The 17,632-nt window shown below is 43.1% G+C and overlaps 1 pseudogene; it reads left to right on the top strand.

Annotated features, from left to right (window-relative positions):
• The window catches only part of LOC136386857 (histone-lysine N-methyltransferase PRDM9-like), a 962,510-nt pseudogene extending 945,820 nt beyond the window's left edge, over positions 1 to 16,690 (top strand).
• Positions 16,691 to 17,632: the final 942 nt, after the last annotated feature.

Below are 17,632 nucleotides of genomic sequence, written 5' to 3'. Positions count from 1 at the left end.
CTGCCAGGACAAAATATCTCTGACTTTACCATGGAAGAACTTTCACACACACACACCCCTATACAACCCTCCTTATCTCTGCATTGCTAATCTCCAAATACTTGCCTCTTTCTTTATTAAGTTCATACAGGCCGGGATGAGAGAAATCTCTAGGATTACCTACAATCAAATGCTCCTACACTCCTATTCCCCAGTACCCCAAGGAGAACTTCATGAGGGAAATATCAAATAGGTAGGGATGACAGCAGGAAGAAGCCACCCCTCAGCCCAAGAAGTTCCCTCCTGAATGTTCTCCAAACTCCCCCTTCCTTTTCAACCACACATACGCAGTCCTTCTAAAAACTTACACCAACAGGTTCCCTGTCTCCTAAAATCTCCACATGTCCTCCCATTCAAGAGGAACCAGACCAGCACGTCTTGTGGGAATCATCCAGGAGACCATGGATCACCATGTCACTCTGTCCACTCGGCACTAGCAGCAAGCAACTAACAATTATTACCTCGCAAATTTTTTTTTACTTCCTCACTCAGTTTTTCAGAGACATCGCCTGGTTCAGACCTCACAGCATGGAAATTGATGACCTTCTGAACTGGATGGGGGTCTTGGCTTGGCAAGGTTCCCTTCTCTAGTTCTCTCCAGAAGAAGCAATAATTTTTGCAATTTTTTCTCCTTTTTCTCCTCATTACCCCTTACCATATATTATAAAATTAATAACTGCCTTTCTTTTATATGTAACCACAGAGTTGAGTAATGATAGATACGTGAATTCCAAACTGCCCTCTTGATGTTCCGCTTATCTGTCAGACCTCCCCTTACTGGACTAATGACCCTGAGACAGAGGAATTCCAAAAAAGCTGAGAAGCCACCCCAAGGAGGGGCTCCGGACATACCAGGACTATTGATTCAACACCCACATGCTCGAAGCCCCCCAAGGAGAAGCATTCCAGACATACCGGGACTTTTGCCTCAGTATCCCCTCAGGCTCTGCCAAACACTACATAACTCGCCGCTAGTCTGTAACCCGGTGCACTTCTCCTGGAGGGGTGCCCGAGCAGGTCTTTCTTCTCTAATAAAGCCTGCACATCTGGTGATCGAGCACCATCTCATTTTTACACAATAAACTTGAGAGTAGAACAGAGGAACTCAAGAGAGCGCTTGAACAACAAGGAAATGTAATAATCTTATCCGGCTTGAGCGCGGATTCACCGTTTTGAGCGCGGGATCACAGACATGATCCCATAGTCGCTGGCTGAGCCCAAAGGTCGCTGGCTTAAAGCCCAAATTGCTGGCTTGAGCAAGGGAGTCACTGACTTGGCTGGAGTCCCCAGTCTGTCCCGTCCTTGCATCGCTGTGGCTAGTCCCACGTGCGCCCCGTGGGCCAATCAGTCAGCCTCAGCGGTGTCTCCCAGGCAGGCATGTCGAGGCTTGGCCTGCAGGGTGGACGCAGACGGAATTCCACGGGGCGGCGCGGAGGGAGCGGCGCGGAGGGTGTGGGCTGCGCTGCAGGTGAGCACAGGGCGGCAGGCGGGGGAGAGCCCGGACCCAGCGGGGCGGGGGGCGGTTCCTTCCAGCCACTGCGCAGGGTCAAGTGGCTTCGTTTCTCCCCCTCCCCCCACCCCCACAGGCCCCGGGTGCCCTCAGGGACATCTGCGCCTACATCTCCCGGACAGGTGGCCGCCAAGGTTGACTGGGACAAGGCGCGCTGCCCCAACGTGGAGAAAAACCTAGACGCGCTGCTGCGCAAAGGTGATGGAGCGCAGGCCGGAATCGCGGGCTGCATGAGGGCCAGTTAAGTGTCGGGCCTACCAGCGCTTCGCTTTCGGGACCACAATTTTGTTTCTCCCCAGGGCTCTGCGCCCATCTGCTCGCTTTCTTGGTTCACCGCTGGCAGGCCACCAGACCCCCAACGGACGACACTGAGGACTCACATGAAGGCACTCGGAGGCAGCGAGGTGAGGGGCTGCAGGCAGATGCTGTCCATTTGAAATGGACCCAGGGTCAGGTCCCCAGCCTCTAAACAGATAACGAGGGACAGAGCTTGCGTTTAGCAAACAAGTGAGATGCATGCTGTGCATTGTGAAGTAAGGGGGGATTTGCTACACTGCTTCCATGTTTATAGATGTGTTTACACATGTTTAATTACACTTGTTTATAGATGTGTTAATGAGCAGGAATGGTATAAAAGTATAAAAGCACATAAGAAATAACCCATTCAGAACACTTCTCATCACAAGAGGAGGATGAAGGTCTGGCCAGTGAGCAGTGCTCCAGGACAGGGCTCCCTGGGCAGCACCGGCCACATTGCAGATGGGAAAGGATTAATCATGGTGATTAAGGCAGCTGGGGTTATGAGCCAGGGTAGGGACCATTGTATCAGGCCCTGTGTCAGCCATCTCTTCAGTGCGTCTGGTTTTATGAGGGTGTGGTCAGTAAGGTCCTTCCGCTTTCATGGTCTAGCATTGAAACACAGATGAAGCACAGATGTGATCTCAAGCTTGACCCAATGGTTTCTGTGGTCCACGGAATTTGATGATTTAAGGAAGGGCAAGAACAGCCAAATGTGTAAAGGTGAAAGGATAAGAAGGAAAGCAGGCAAGGTGGTCACTGTACCATTAGACTGGACAAGGCTACTCTGAAACAAGAAGACAGAAAGGAACCCTGGCCAAGTTGCTTAATTCATTAGAGAGTCGTCCCTGTGCACCAATGTTCTGGGTTTGATGTCCAGTCAGGGCCCATATAAGAATCAACCATTTGAGCCTGACCAGGTGGTAGCACAGAGGATAGAGCATCAATCTAGGATGATGAGGACCCAGGTTCTAAACCCAAGGTTGTTGCTTGAGGATGGGTTCACCAGCTTGAGTATGGGGTCACTGGCTAGAGCATGGGATTGTAGATGTGACCCCATGGTCACTGGCTTGAAGCCCAAGGTTGCTGGCTTGAGCCCAAGGTTGTTGGTTTGATGAGCAAGTGGTCACTGACTGAGCTGCAGTCCCTGGTCAAGACACGTCTGAGAATGCAATCAACGAACAACTAAGGTACTGCAGCTATAAGTTGATGCTTCTCATCCCTCTCCCTTCCTGTCTGTCTCTCTAGCTAAAAAAAATAAAATAAAATAAAAAGAATAATCAACCACTAAATGCATAAATGAGTGGAACAACAAATCAATGTTTCACTCTCTTCCCTCCTCTCTCTCTAAATTATTTAATTTATTGATTTTAGAGAGAAGAGTGAGAAAGAGAGAATGGGGAGGCAGACAAGAGCAGGAAGCATCAACTTGTAGTAGTTGCTTCTTACATGTGTCTTGACCAGGCAAGCCTGAGGTTACAAACTGGTGACCTCAGTGTTCCAGGTCATTGCTTTATCCACTGTGCCACCACAGGTCAGGTAGACAGAAAAGAGAAAGTTTTATGTTAAAGAAATGGATTTTCTGTCCACTTAAGTGACCTTTATTATATTTTTGACATGATCGGCTTTTTTTCTTTTTCTTTTTTATTTTAGTGAGAGATAGAGAGGGAGGGACAGACAGGAATAGACTGGCTAAAAGGGAGAGAGATGAGAAGTATCAATTCTTCATTGCAGCTCCTTAGTTGTTCATTGACTGCTTTCTCATATGTGTCTTAACTGGGGGGCTACAGCACAGTAAGTGACCCCTTGCTCAAGCCAGCTACCTTGGACATGAGCCACCAACCATGGGGTCATGCCTATGATTCCATGCTTAAGCTGGCAAACCTGTGCTCAAGCTGGTGAGCATGCACTCAAGCCAGATTAGCCTGCACTGAAGCCAGCAGCCTAAGGTTTTCAAACTTGGGTCCTCAGCATCACAGTCCATACTGGAAAAGCAAGACCCTCTGGACAACACTTTAGATGAAAATTGGATAAGAGAAAATCATTTGTAGATTTTAGTTCCTCTGAGTCCTCTGGAAAGGCTAATAAGTATGACCTAGGTATGTGTGGGGGATTTTGGATAGGCCTGGATTTAAGCTCTACTAAACTGAGAGTGAATTTAGCACTGGAGCTTTGGGCAAATCTTACAAATTCTCTGAGCTCTTGAATGCTAATGTGTAAGGTGAAGATACGTGCATATATTCTTTGATAGTATTCAATTCAATTTACTTATTTGTGTATATATTTATTTATTTTTTAGATAAGAGGAGGGGAGATAGTGAGGCTGACTCTCATATGCACCCTTACCAGGATCTACCGGCAACACTAATTCTCGAGTACTGAGCTGGTTTTTAGCACCTCAGGGTGATGTGCTCTAGCTAACCAAGTCATCCTTAGTACCCAGGGCCAATGCCCGAACCAATTGAGCCACTGACTGCAGGAAAGGAAGAGAGAGAGAAGAGGGAGAGGGAGGGGTGGAGAAAGAGATGGTCACTTTTCCTATGTAACCTGACCAGAATCAAACCTGGGACATACACTGGGCCAATGCTCTATACTGGCTAGGGCTTAAATTCAATGTAAAGGAACTAACACACATTGTCCAATAAATACATCTCTGATAATAGCAACCATATGCTGCTGGTGTTGTATACCTGCCTTTCCTTATGCCTTACAGATACTGTGCCCTTAATAAATATTTTATGAATAACTAAATTTTGGGAAATTAAACCTCACAATGGGAAGATCTAGAAACAAAAATTGAATTGGCCATTTGTAGTCAGTGTAGAGGCTTACTATTATAGAGGCTCTCTGAGCCAATAGTTGACAAAAGAAAATACCAGAGTATGTAGAAGGACAGGTGATAATTTGATGGAAGGAAATTGTGTGTTTTTGACAAAATAGGGACTAACACTCCTAACTCCACCAAACTCACTCTTCTCCAACTTAGAACTCAGGAGAACGGAGACTGAAGTAAAGATGTATAACCTATGAGAAAGAAAAGGCCATGTGTACCAAGAGGTCAGCAGGCCCCAGGATGATAACTACCTCTGTAAGTAACCCTCAGAAAGCATGATATATCTTCATACAATAATTTCATCTGGTCATTTGCCCCTTAGAGCATTCCGTTCCCCTAGGGACTTGCACTACAGAATTGGGTTCAATGATGTGAGTTCCTGGGCTCTTTCTGAAGCTCTGTATGTCCAGAAACATGCACTAAACCTTCCTTAATCCCTGTTGCTCTCACCCCCAGATTGTGAGAAGTATCAGAACTTCTTCATTGACAGTTGTGACATGCATGGGCCCCCTACATTTGTAAAAGACAGTGCAGTGGATAAGGGGAATCAAAACCACGCAGCCCTCACTCTGCCCCCTGGGTTGAGAATTGGACCATCAGCCATCCCTGAAGCTGGTCTTGGAGTGTGGAACAAGGCATCTGCTCTGCCAGTGGGTCTGCACTTTGGCCCTTATGAGGGCCAGATCACAGAAGATGAAGAGGCAGGCAACAACAGATACTCCTGGCAGGTGAGAAGTATTTACCTCTTCCCCTGTCTTGTGGCTTCCCACATTTCTCCCATGGCTTGGTGGGACCTGCCCTTCTACATGCTAGGACATGGATGGAGACAATATGGTTAGCTCTGGGTACTGAGTGGACTCTTCTGACCATAGAGCTCCTGTTGAGGATCACAGGTTAAGTGGGAGCAAAGTGGTACAGACACAAAGGAATGCCTCCTCCCAGCCCTGAGTGAACAGGTCAACTCAGATGTGATGAGTAAAGAAAGTATCATGTGGTCACGAGTGGCAATGCATGCAAGCTGTAAGAGTTTTGTTGATAGTAGGGTAAAATAATTTCTCTATTACTTCCTCAACCAAAAAAAAACCTTTATTTTTTCTTCCTGAAATGCAGATCACCAAAGAGAGAAACTGCTATATGCATGTGAATGGGAAGGATGAATCCTGGGCCAACTGGATGAGGTAAGGCCAATAATTTTCTGGGAGTCACGAGAATACTCATCCCTCTCAAGCCCATACATCTTTCCTTCTCATCATGCCTCCCTCAGTGGTCTCCCTCAATCCTCTCTTCCTCTTTTTTCTCCATGCAGTCCTCTTTCAAAGCAAGAGGTATTTAGAGGAAAAAAGGGGATAAAAATATAGCATATGTCCTCAAAATATAAATCTCTATGATAGACAAAATTTAGGCACTAGAAAAAGACTTTGAGGGTCTGAATTACACTTTAATTGATCTAATGAACATTATTTAAGCCCTTCCTATATTCCAGTTTAAATGCAGGTATTCATTACCTAAGCAGATCATATAACCCATCTTCTTATGGAGGATTAATTGCAGGCACAGTGAAACAATTGATATTACAAATATTTAACTATAATTTTTTTTGAGAAGTGCACAGTGCCAGCATATTTAAACCAAGGATAGCCTAAACCAGTGGTCAGCAAAGTGCAGCTCATGAGCCACATGCAGCTCTTTGGTCCCTTGAATGTGGCTCTTCCACAAAATACCATGTGCAGGCACTACCTCGATAAGGAATGTACCTACCTATATAGTATAAGTTTAAAAAAATTTGGCTCTCAAAAGAAATTTCAATCATTGTAGTGTTAATATTTGGCTCTGTTGAATAATGAGATTGCTGACCACTAGCCTAAACCTGTGAGGGCAGCAAATATCCCAGCCTCCCTTCTAACTAGAACTGAGTTCTGAAGCCTGCAGAGCAATATCATGGGGCACTTGCCTGAGAGGATCTTTTATGAGGAGTTACAAAATGTGAATAAGCTATTATTTTTCTTTAAGATTTTGCTAAGGCAAAGAGACCTCCAAGTCCTGGCAGGTTGGCTCAGTGGTAGAGCATCAGCCTGGCCTGTGGAAGTCCAGAGTTTGATTCCCAGCCAGGGCACACAGAAGCGCACATCCGCTCCACTCTTCCCCCTCTCCTCTATCTCTGTCTCTTTCTTCCCCTCCCCAGCCAAAGCTCCATTGCAGCAAAGTTGGCCCCAGCTCTGAGGATGGCTCCATGGCCTCCACCTCAGGCAATAGAATGGCTTTGGTTACAGCAGAGCAGTGACCCAGATGGGAGGTCATCACCCCCTGGTGGACATGCCGGGTGGATCCTGGTAAGGCACATGCGGGAGTCTGTCTATCTCCCCGCTTCTCACTTCTGGGAGTGGGAGAGACCTCCAGGTTTTTATGGGAACCTGGTTGAAGCTACCTAAATAAAATGTGAGGAGAATGGAGAAAGGCCTCTCAAGAAAAGATGGACTTGGTCTGAGTATTGAATGATGTGAACTAATCTAGACACACAGTCCAACATCAAGTAGCAAGTTCTGTGATATAAACAAGAACTGAGCTAGTTTAGAGAAGCTAGAGTTCACTGTGTTTAATGGCCAATCTGGGTTAAGGTTACATCTGCAATTGGCTTTGGAAAATGGTATTAGGCAGGATGAGCACCGTAAGCAGGACATGGACATTGGAAGTCATATGACATTGTGAAATGCTCAGACATTGGAGAGAAGGTTCTCCGGGAGCACTGTGAATGTCAGCGACATCACAGCCCAAGTGTCATGTGCAGAGCTGGACATGGATCTGAGAGGTTGTAAGAACTCATCGCCTGTGGGTTTCTTTTCTTTCATCTGCCTCAATCCCAGGTACATGAACTGTGTCTGGGATGATGAAGAGCAGAACCTGGTGGCCTTTCAGTATCATGGGCAGATTTTCTACCGAACCTGCCAGGTCATCAGGCCAGACTGTGAGCTGCTAGTCTGGCACGATGACAAGTATGGCCAGAAGCTGGGCATCAAGTGCAGCAGCAAGTGGAAGAGAGAGCTCACAGCAGCTAGAGGTGGGCACAACTGCTCTTCAAAATGAAAAGAAAAGAAATAACTCACCTTAGAAATTTTCATGGTACACTCTAAAGTCAGTAAGATTTCAAATCAGATGCTTCAGAAATGAAGAATTCATTTCATATGCCTTTGATTCTTAGGAAAAATCTTTTTATTTTTTACTTTGGATTTAATTTTTTATGTGAGAGGAGTGGAGATAGACAGATTCCTTCATGTGCCCCAACCAGTACCCACCCAGCAACCCCAGTATGAAGACCATGCTCAGACTAGCTGAGCTATCCTCAGTGCTGGAAGTCAACACCTGAACCAACTGAGTTATTGGGCTGATGCTCGAACCAATTGAGGCACTGGATCTAGCAGGGGAAGAGAGGGAGAAGGGAGAGAGGGAGGGGGAGAGAAACAGATAGTCACTTCTCATTTGTGCCCTGACCGAGGATTGAACCTGGAACTTCCACATGCCAGGCCAACACTCTGTCCACTGAGAAACTGTCCAGGGCCTGTTTTCTGAGGGCCACTCCTGTTTAGCATACAGGGTAAGAGCAGAGGTCTGATAGATGCCCAGCAGCCTGGAAATGCTATGCTGTGATCCAAGCTAAGACACTGGAGACCCTCCTGAGTGAGGTGGGACAATGGTGCTATTTTCAGCTACAGGGAGACTTATTCTCTTATTTGCTTTGTTAATTTTTGTAAAATACACTTCAGTGGGGAATCCTCTCAGAGATTACTTCATCTCCAAGTGAGGATAGTGGATTACCTAGAGAGAAATAGGAATCAGGCATGTAAGTAGTATGGTTGGGGGCCCTGGCTGGTCAGTCGGTTACAGCATCATCCTGTAATACCAAGGTTGAGCCTGGTTCAGGGCACATATGAGAAATGACCAATGACTGCATGCCTAGGTAGAAAAATGAATAAATGCCTTTCTCTCTCTCTCTCTCTCCTCCTTCTTTTTCTTCTTCTATTTCTTCTTCCTCCTCCTCTCTGTCTCTCTAAAATCAATCAATTTTTAAAAAGTATGGTTGGGGAAATATTTTGAAACAGGACTTCCCATTGTATATGAAATGGGCTGACACTAAATAAAATCAAGTATGAATATTTGGTATGAGGCTTGAGTAAGGACATATTTTCAGTTTATCATCTATGGGAAACTATGAGGGAATCAGTTCCTAATTGGGCCCAGTGGTCTTTCTAAACAACTGTGTTAAAATCTATGTGTATATAAGAAAGGTCAGCATTGTTCTACCCATACAAGGGGTGAAACAGCCCCTGATGCTACTTGACAGTTCCTCATCTGGTAATATGTACAAAGGAACCTTGATATGGGCTTTCTGGATTTCTAAAGAAGATACAGTATATAAAAATTAAAAGATAATATGAAAAAGATGGCAGTGGAGTAGGCGGATGCACAGAGGCCCAGCTCTCACCACCAAACTGAAATACAAATCAATTTAGAAAAAATCAGCATGAGAAACCAACTCTGAACTGCAAGAACGGCTCTCAAAAACCAAGGAGCAAAGAAGAAACCACAGGAGTCCTGGTAGGGAGCCCCTGAACCTCCTCTGCTTGCCGGAATGGAGCAGGGTGGTGGGGCTGAGAGCCCAGAGAGGATATCGGAGGGAGGGGAGCAGAAAGCACTGCTCACAGCCACTTGCCTGGCGACCAGGGAGCGAGGTGCATTGAAAGGACCAGCTTATCTCCCAGGTGGAGAGGACAGGGAGAGGGACAGACTGTGAGGGGCTAAGGAATGCAAGAGACGAGCTAAAAGGGCTGACTCATCCATGCTGGAGGCGGCCATAGCTGGGGGAGGGACTGAAATTTCACAAAACATAGCTGAAGTGCTTCTGGATCAGAGATTTCCAGACTTCTCTCCAGCTCCAATCAGCACAACAAGACACAGCTGAAAACAAGAAGTGGGGAGGAGGGGCAGTAACTCAGGTCTCCATGGAGATCTGAGATACACCTCCCCCTACTGAAGCTGAGAAAACTCCCTACCCCCAGTGAAATTAGTGGGCTAAAGAGTCTCAGGTTACACCCATCGCATTCCTAAATACAGTTTTAAGGAAGCCCCCTGCTGAGATCAGCTAACAGGACTATCACCTGTTAAGAAAACAAACAAATCAAGACTTCAAAGCTGCCCAAATCCAAAAGTGGATTACAGATAACAGCTGATACCAACCCAAGAAGACCTAGAAATAACACAACTGAAAACTGGAGGCAGACAACACCAAGCCTAGACTCAACCAGCTCTACAAAGAAAGCACCCAGACACAATGAGAACACAAAGGAGTGCAATCCAAATAAAACCACAAGAGAGACCTTCAGGAGACGAACTGAGTGATATGGAAATAATCAAACTTCCAGATGCAGAGTTCAAAATAATGATTGTAAGGATGCTTAGGGACCTTAGAACAACAATGAAGGGTCAGTATAAAAACCTAAATAAAGAAATAGCAAGTATAAAAAAGAATCAGTTGGAGATGAAATATGCAATATCAGAAATAAAGACCGCAATGGAAGGAATTAAAAACAGGATAGATAGAGCAGAGGATCGAATCAGCGAGTTAGAGGACAACTGGAATGAAGGCATGAAAGCAGAGAAGAAAAGAGAAAAGAGACTCAAAAAGACAGAGGAAACTTTTAGAGAGCTCTGTGACAACATGAAGAGAAATAACATCCGCATCATAGGGGTTCCTGAAGAAGAAGAAAAAGAACAAGGGATAGAGACTTTGTTCAATCATATCATAGCTAAAAACTTTCCTAAATTAATGCAAGAGAAACTCTCACAAATCCAAGAAGCACAGAGGACTCCATTAAAGAGAAACCCAAAGAAACCTACACCAAGACACATCATAATTAAAATACCAAAGCTAAGCGATAAAGAGAAAATATTAAAAACTGCAAGAGAAAAAAAAGTTATTACCTACAAAGGAGCCCCCATAAGGATGACATCTGACTTCTCAACAGAAACACTTGAGGCCAGAAGGGAATGGCAAGAAATATTCAAAGTAATGCAGAACAAGAACCTACAACCAAAACTACTTTATTTAGCAAGGCTATCTTTTAAAATCGAAGGAGAAATAAAAAGCTTCCCAGACAAAAAACAACTCAAGGAATTCATTACAACCAAACCAATGCTGCAGGAAATGTTAAGGGGCCTGTTGTAAACAGATCAAAGTGGGAAAAGAGTATAGTAAAAAAAGGAATACACCTTTAAAGAAAAAAATGGCAATAAACAACTACATATCAATAATAACCTTAAATGTAAATGGATTAAATGATCCAATCAAAAGACATAGGGTAGCTGCGTGGATAAGAAAACAGGACCCATACATATGTTGTCTACAAGAGACACACCTTAGAACAAAAGACACACATAGATTGAAGGTAAAAGATGGAAAAAAACGTTTCATGCAAACGGAAATGAAAAAAAAGCTGGGGTAGCAATACTTATATCAGACAAATTGGACTTTAAAACAAAGGATATAGTAAGAGATAAAGAAGTCCACTACATAATGATAAAGGGAGTAATCCAACAGGAAGATATAAATATTAAAAATATCTATGCACCTAATATAGGAGCACCTAAATATATAAAGCAGACTTTGATGGATTTAAAGGGTGAGATAAACAGCAATACTATAATAGTAGGGGATTTCAATACCCCACTAACATCACTAGATAGATCCTCAAGAAAGAAAATTAACAAAGAAACAGCAGACTTATTGGAAACACTAGATCAACTCGATTTAATAGATATCTTCAGGACCTTTCACCCTAAAGCAGCAGAATATACATTCTTTTCAAGTGCTCATGGTACATTCTCTAGGATAGACCACATGTTAGGGTACAAAAGTGCTCTCAACAAATTTAAGAAGACTGAAATCGTATCAAGCACTTTCTTCGATCACAACGGCATGAAACTAGAAATGAATCACAACAGAAAAGCTCAACAATTCTTAAACACATGGAAACTAAATAGCAGGTTGTTAAATAATGAATGGAGTAAGAATGAGATCAAAGAAGAAATTTAAAAATTCCTAGAAACGAATGACAACGAGCATACAACAACTCAAAATTTATGGGACACAGCAAAAGCAGTGCTGAGAGGGAAGTTCATAGCACTACAGGCACACTTTCAGAAGCTAGAAAAAGCTCAAATAAACAACTTAACCCTGCATCTAAAAGAATTAGAAAAAGAACAGCAAGTAAAGCCCAAATGTAGTAGAAGGAAGGAAATAATAAAGATCAGAGCAGAAATAAATGACATAGAGGCTAAAGAAAAAATACAGAGGATCAATGAAACTAGGAGCTGGTTCTTTGAAAAGGTAAACAAGATTGATGAACCTTTAAGTAGACTCACCAAGAAAAAGAGAGAGAGGACTCAAATAAATAAAATTAGAAATGAGAGAGGAGAAATAATAACTGACACAACAGAAATACAAAATATTGTAAGAAAATACTATGAAGAACTGTATGCCAAAAAACTAGACAAACTAGATGAAGTGGACAAATTCCTTGAAACATACAATCTTCCAAAAATCAATCTAGAAGAATCAGAAAACCTAAACAGTCCGATTACAACAAAGGAGATCGAAAGAGTTATCAAAAAACTCCCAACAAAGAAAAGTCCAGGGCCCGATGGCTTCACAACAGAATTCTACCAAATATTCAAAGAAGAACTAACTCCTATCCTTCTCAAACTATTTCAAAAAATTCAAGAGGAAGGAAGACTTCCAAGCTCCTTTTATGAGGTCAGCATAATTCTGATTCCAAAACCAGGCAAAGACAACACAAAGAAAGAAAATTATAGGCCCATATCTCCGATGAATATAGATGCTAAAATCCTCAACAAAATATTAGCAAACCGGATCCAACAATATATGGAAAAAATCATACACCATGATCAAGTGGGATTTATTCTGGAGAGGCAAGGATGGTACAATATTCGTAAATCAAACAATGTGATTCATCACATAAACAAAAAGAAGGAAAAAAACCATATGATAATTTCAATAGATGCAGAAAAAGCATTTGATAAAATCCAGCACCCCTTCATGATCAAAACTCTCAGCAAAGTGGGAATACAGGGAACATACATCAACATGATAAAAGCCATCTATGAGAAACCCACAGCCAACATCATACTCAATGGGCAAAAATTAAAAGCAATACCCTTAAGATCAGGAACAAGGCAGGGGTGCCCCTTTTCACCACTCTTATTTAACATGGTCCTGTAAGTCCTAGCCACAGCTATCAGACAAGAAGAAGAAATAAAAGGAATTCAAGTGGGAAAAGAAGAAATAAAACTATCATTACTTGCAGATGATATGATATTGTATATAGAAAACCCTAAAGTCTCAATCAAAAAGCTACTGGACCTGATAAATAAATTCAGCAAAGTGGCAGGATATAAAATCAAAACTCAGAAATCAGAGGCATTTTTATACACCAACAATGAACAGTCAGAAAGAGAAATTAAGGAAACAATCCCCTTCACAATTACAACCAAAAAAATAAAGTACCTAGGAATAAACTTAACCAAGGAGACTAAAGACTTGTACTCGGAAAATTACAAAGCATTGATAAAAGAAATCAAGGAAGATACAAACAAGTGGAAGCATATACCGTGCTCATGGTTAGGAAGAATAAACATCATTAAAATGTCCATATTACTCAAAGCAATTTATAAATTCAATGCAATACCAATTAAAATACCAATGACATACTTCAAAGATATAGAACACATATTCCAAAAATTTATATGGAACCAAAAGAGAACACGAATAGCCTCAGCAATCTTGAAAAAGAAGAATAAAGTAGGAGGTATCACACTTCCTGATATCAAGTTATACTACAAGGCCATTGTACTCAAAACAGCCTGGTACTGGCATAAGAACAGGCACATAGATCAATGGAACAGAACAGAGAACCCAGAAATAAACCCACAGTTCTATGGACAACTGATATTTGACAAAGGAGGCAAGGAAATACAATGGAGTAAAGACAGCCTCTTTAACAAATGGTGTTGGGAAAATTGGACAGCTACCTGCAAAAAAATGAAACTAGATCACCAGCTTACACCACTCACAAAAATAAACTCAAAATGGATAAAAGACTTAAATGTAGGCTGTGAAACTATAAGCACCTTAGAAGAAAACATAGGCAGTAAGCTCTCGGACATCTCTCGGAGCAATATATTTGCTGATTTATCTCCATGGGGAAGTGAAATAAAAGACAGGATAATCAAATGGGACTATATCAAACTAAAAAGCTTCTGCACAGCTAAAGACAACAAGAACAGAATAAAAAGACAAACTACACAATGGGAGAACATATTTGACAATACATCTGATAAGGGATTAATAACCAAAATTTATAAAGAACTTGTAAATCTCAACACCAGGAAGACAAACAATCCAATCCAAAAATGGGCAAAAGAGATGAATAAACACTTCTCCAAAGAGGACATACAGATGGCCAACAGGCATATAAAAAAATGTTCAACATCACTAATCATTAGAGAAATGCAAATTAAAACAACAATGACATATCACCTCACACCAGTCAATATGGCGCTCATCAACAAAACAACACAGAATAAGTGCTGGCGAGGATGTGGAGAAAAGGGAACCCTCCTGCACTGCTGGTGGGAATGCAGACTGGTGCAGCCTCTGTGGAAAACAGTATGGAGATTCCTCAAAAAACTGAAAATCGAACTGCCTTTTGACCCAGCTATCCCACTTTTAGGAATATACCCCAAGGACACCATAGAACGGCTCGAAAAGGAGAAATGCACCCCCATGTTTGTGGCAGCATTGTTCACAATAGCGAAGATCTGGAAACAACCCAAGTGTCCGTCAGAGGACGAGTGGATTAAAAAGCTTTGGTACATATATACTATGGTGTACTACTCAGCCATAAGAAATGATGACATCGGATCATTTACAATAACATGGATAAACCCTGAAAACATTATACGGAGTGAAATAAGTAAATCAGAAAAAAAACTAAGAACTATATGAATCCATACCTAGAAGTTACATAAAAATGAGACTCAGAGACATGAACAATAATGTGATGGCAACAGCAGTGGGGAGTGGGGGGAGGGGGGATGAGGTGAAGAAGGAGAGAGGGGTTGCGAGAGGGGAGGGGCACAAAGAAAACCAGATAGAAGGTGACAGAAGACAATTTAACTTTGGGGGAGGGGTATACAGCACAATCAAATGGCAAAATAATCTAGAGATATTTTCTCTCAACATATGTACCCTGATTTATCAATGTCACTTCATTAAATTTAATAAAAAAAGAGAGAGAGAATCTGGAAAGGGGGGGGTACATGTGTTTTTAACCGAACCCTGATTATGTATAGAAAATCCCCATCTAATTGATAAAAAAAATTAAAAGATAAAACAGAGTATAAAGAAAACAACCCAGACTATAAAGAAACAGTTTGTGGAAGACAGAGATTATACTGTCAAATCCATAAGAATGACTCATGGGAGACGTCCTAACATCAGACAAAACATATGACCCATGCAGCCTTATCAACCTCTACCCTGACCAAAATTTACTCTTTCAGCAGAACCAAAGCCAGAGATACACCCGTGTCCTTCCTGCTCTCTCATCTTTTCCAGTCAGAAATTCCTCACCCAACACGTGGGACGCAGTCACCCCCCTCAGATTCTCCCAGGAACATCTACAAGAAAACAGCTCCAATCAGAGGATTCCTGCCCAGAGGATCCAAGTAAGCAGAAGCAACATACTTATACACACAACTGGGATGACAAAGCTGAAGGTCAAGGGGTCAAAGAAAAGTCCAGCCTTTTGCTTAAAAGGACCAAGCAGAGGAGGATTTCAAGGGCCTTTTTCAAACCTTATAAAGGACACATGGGAAGCTCTAGTGAACAAGAGAGAATGATACAGGAAGTGACCAGCACAGGCCAGGAAGTAAATTCAGTGGACACAGGCAAAGTATCTATGGGAGTAGGAATGTCAAGAATTGTAGCTGTCAAGTATGGAGAGTGTGGGCAAGGCTTTGAAGATAAGTCACATATTATCAGAGAACACAGGGCACACTCAGAGGAGAAGCCCTATGTTTGTAGTGAGTGTGAGCGAGGCTTCACACGGAAGTCAAACCTCCTCAAACACCAGAGGACACACTCAAAGCCCTATATTAGTAGGGAGTATGAACAAGGCTTTACACAGAAGACAGATCTCCTCATACAGCAGAGTACACAATCAGGGGAAAAGCCCTATATTTGCAGGGAGTGTGAGCAAGGTTTTGCACGGAAGGCAGATCTCCTCATACACCAGAGAACACACTCAGGGGAGAAGCCCTATGTTTGCAGTGCATGTGAGTGAGGCTTTACATGGAAGTCCCATCTCCTCATACACCAGAGGACACACTCAGGGGAGAAGCCCTATGTTTGCAGGGAGTGTGAACGAGGCTTTGCACAGAAGTCACATCTCATACACCAGAGGACACATTCAGGGGAGAAACCCTATGTTTGCAGGGAGTGTGAACGAGGCTTTGCACGGAATTCACATCTCTTCATACAGCAGAGGACACACTCAGGGGAGAAACCCTATGTTTGCAGGGTGTGTGAGTGAGGCTTTGCACAGAAGCCACATCTCCTTGTACACCAGAGGACACATTCAGGGGAGAAACCCTATGTTTGCAGGGAGTGTGAGCGAGGCTTTATACGGAAGTCAGATCTCCTCATACACCAGAGGACACACTCAGGGCAGAAGCCCTATGTTTGCAGGGAGTGTGAACGAGCCTTTGCACAGAAGGCACATCTCCTCATACACCAGAGGACACACTCAGGGGAGAAACCCTATATTTGCAGGGTGTGTGAGCGAGGTTTTGCACAGAAGTCACATCATCTCAGACACCAGAGAAAACACTCAGGGGAGAAGCCTTATGTTTGCAAAGAGTGTAGTGAGTTATTAGCATAAAATTGCATCTCCACAGCCATAGCTTTTACATGGGTCATATCCCACCTCTGAAGAGACTTCAGAAGAAGTCTACTGACCACTTCCCTTCCAAGAGTGTAGTTAATACAAAAGTAACTCGTTAAACAAATTCTTCACTTTCATAACAAGAGATGAGCTAGACAAACAGTTCCTTAAGTGTTATGGGAATGTCAACACCAATCTCCTCCATGGTATCTTGGCCTCCTGTTCTAATAAATCTTATCTTCATAAAACTTTGAAGCTCACATACCTCATTCCCCCTGTCACTGGAACCAGAGTTCCAGGAGAGCCACAGAGAACTCACACTGTCATGCATAGAAACTCAGCAACTGGAAATGTGGAAGTCTGGAGTCAATCTACTTAGCTTACTGCCCAGGGAGAGAGATTTGAGACAGACTCACCAGGAAAGGAATTTCCTTGACTCCCAGGAAGTGGAGCCTTTTCTCCTAGTAGGCTCACAACCCTCCTCCCTGGGCTTCTCTTGGCTCCTGTCATGATTTCCTCTGACCTCTGTGTCTCAGTGGTGCAAACCAGGGAAGAACATGTGCATGTGCATGTCTATGTACCTGGCTCAGTCTGGGCACCTGGTCTCCCTCACTCTCTCTTCACTGGCCTCTACAGGGTGAGCATCTCATGGTGCATACCACATGGACTCCGGATCATTCAGTAGTTGCTTTGAATCTCAGCTCTGCCCCCACCAGCTGTGCAACCTAAGGCAAGATTCTCAACTTCCATTTTTCTGTATTTTAATCTATAAAATGAGAATGGTGACAGACCAGGCAGTGGTGCAGTGCATAGAGCCCTAAACTGGAATTCAGAGGACCCAGGTTAAAAACCCCAAGGTTGCCAGCTTGAGCACAGGCTCACCAGCTTGATTGAGTGTGGGGTTGGAGGCTTCAGTGTGAAATCATAGACATGACCCCA

This window comes from Saccopteryx leptura, unplaced genomic scaffold, assembly GCF_036850995.1.
Source record: "Saccopteryx leptura isolate mSacLep1 unplaced genomic scaffold, mSacLep1_pri_phased_curated manual_scaffold_17, whole genome shotgun sequence".
NCBI lineage: Eukaryota > Metazoa > Chordata > Mammalia > Chiroptera > Emballonuridae > Saccopteryx > Saccopteryx leptura.
This window is presented reverse-complemented; position numbering and strand designations above follow the sequence as displayed.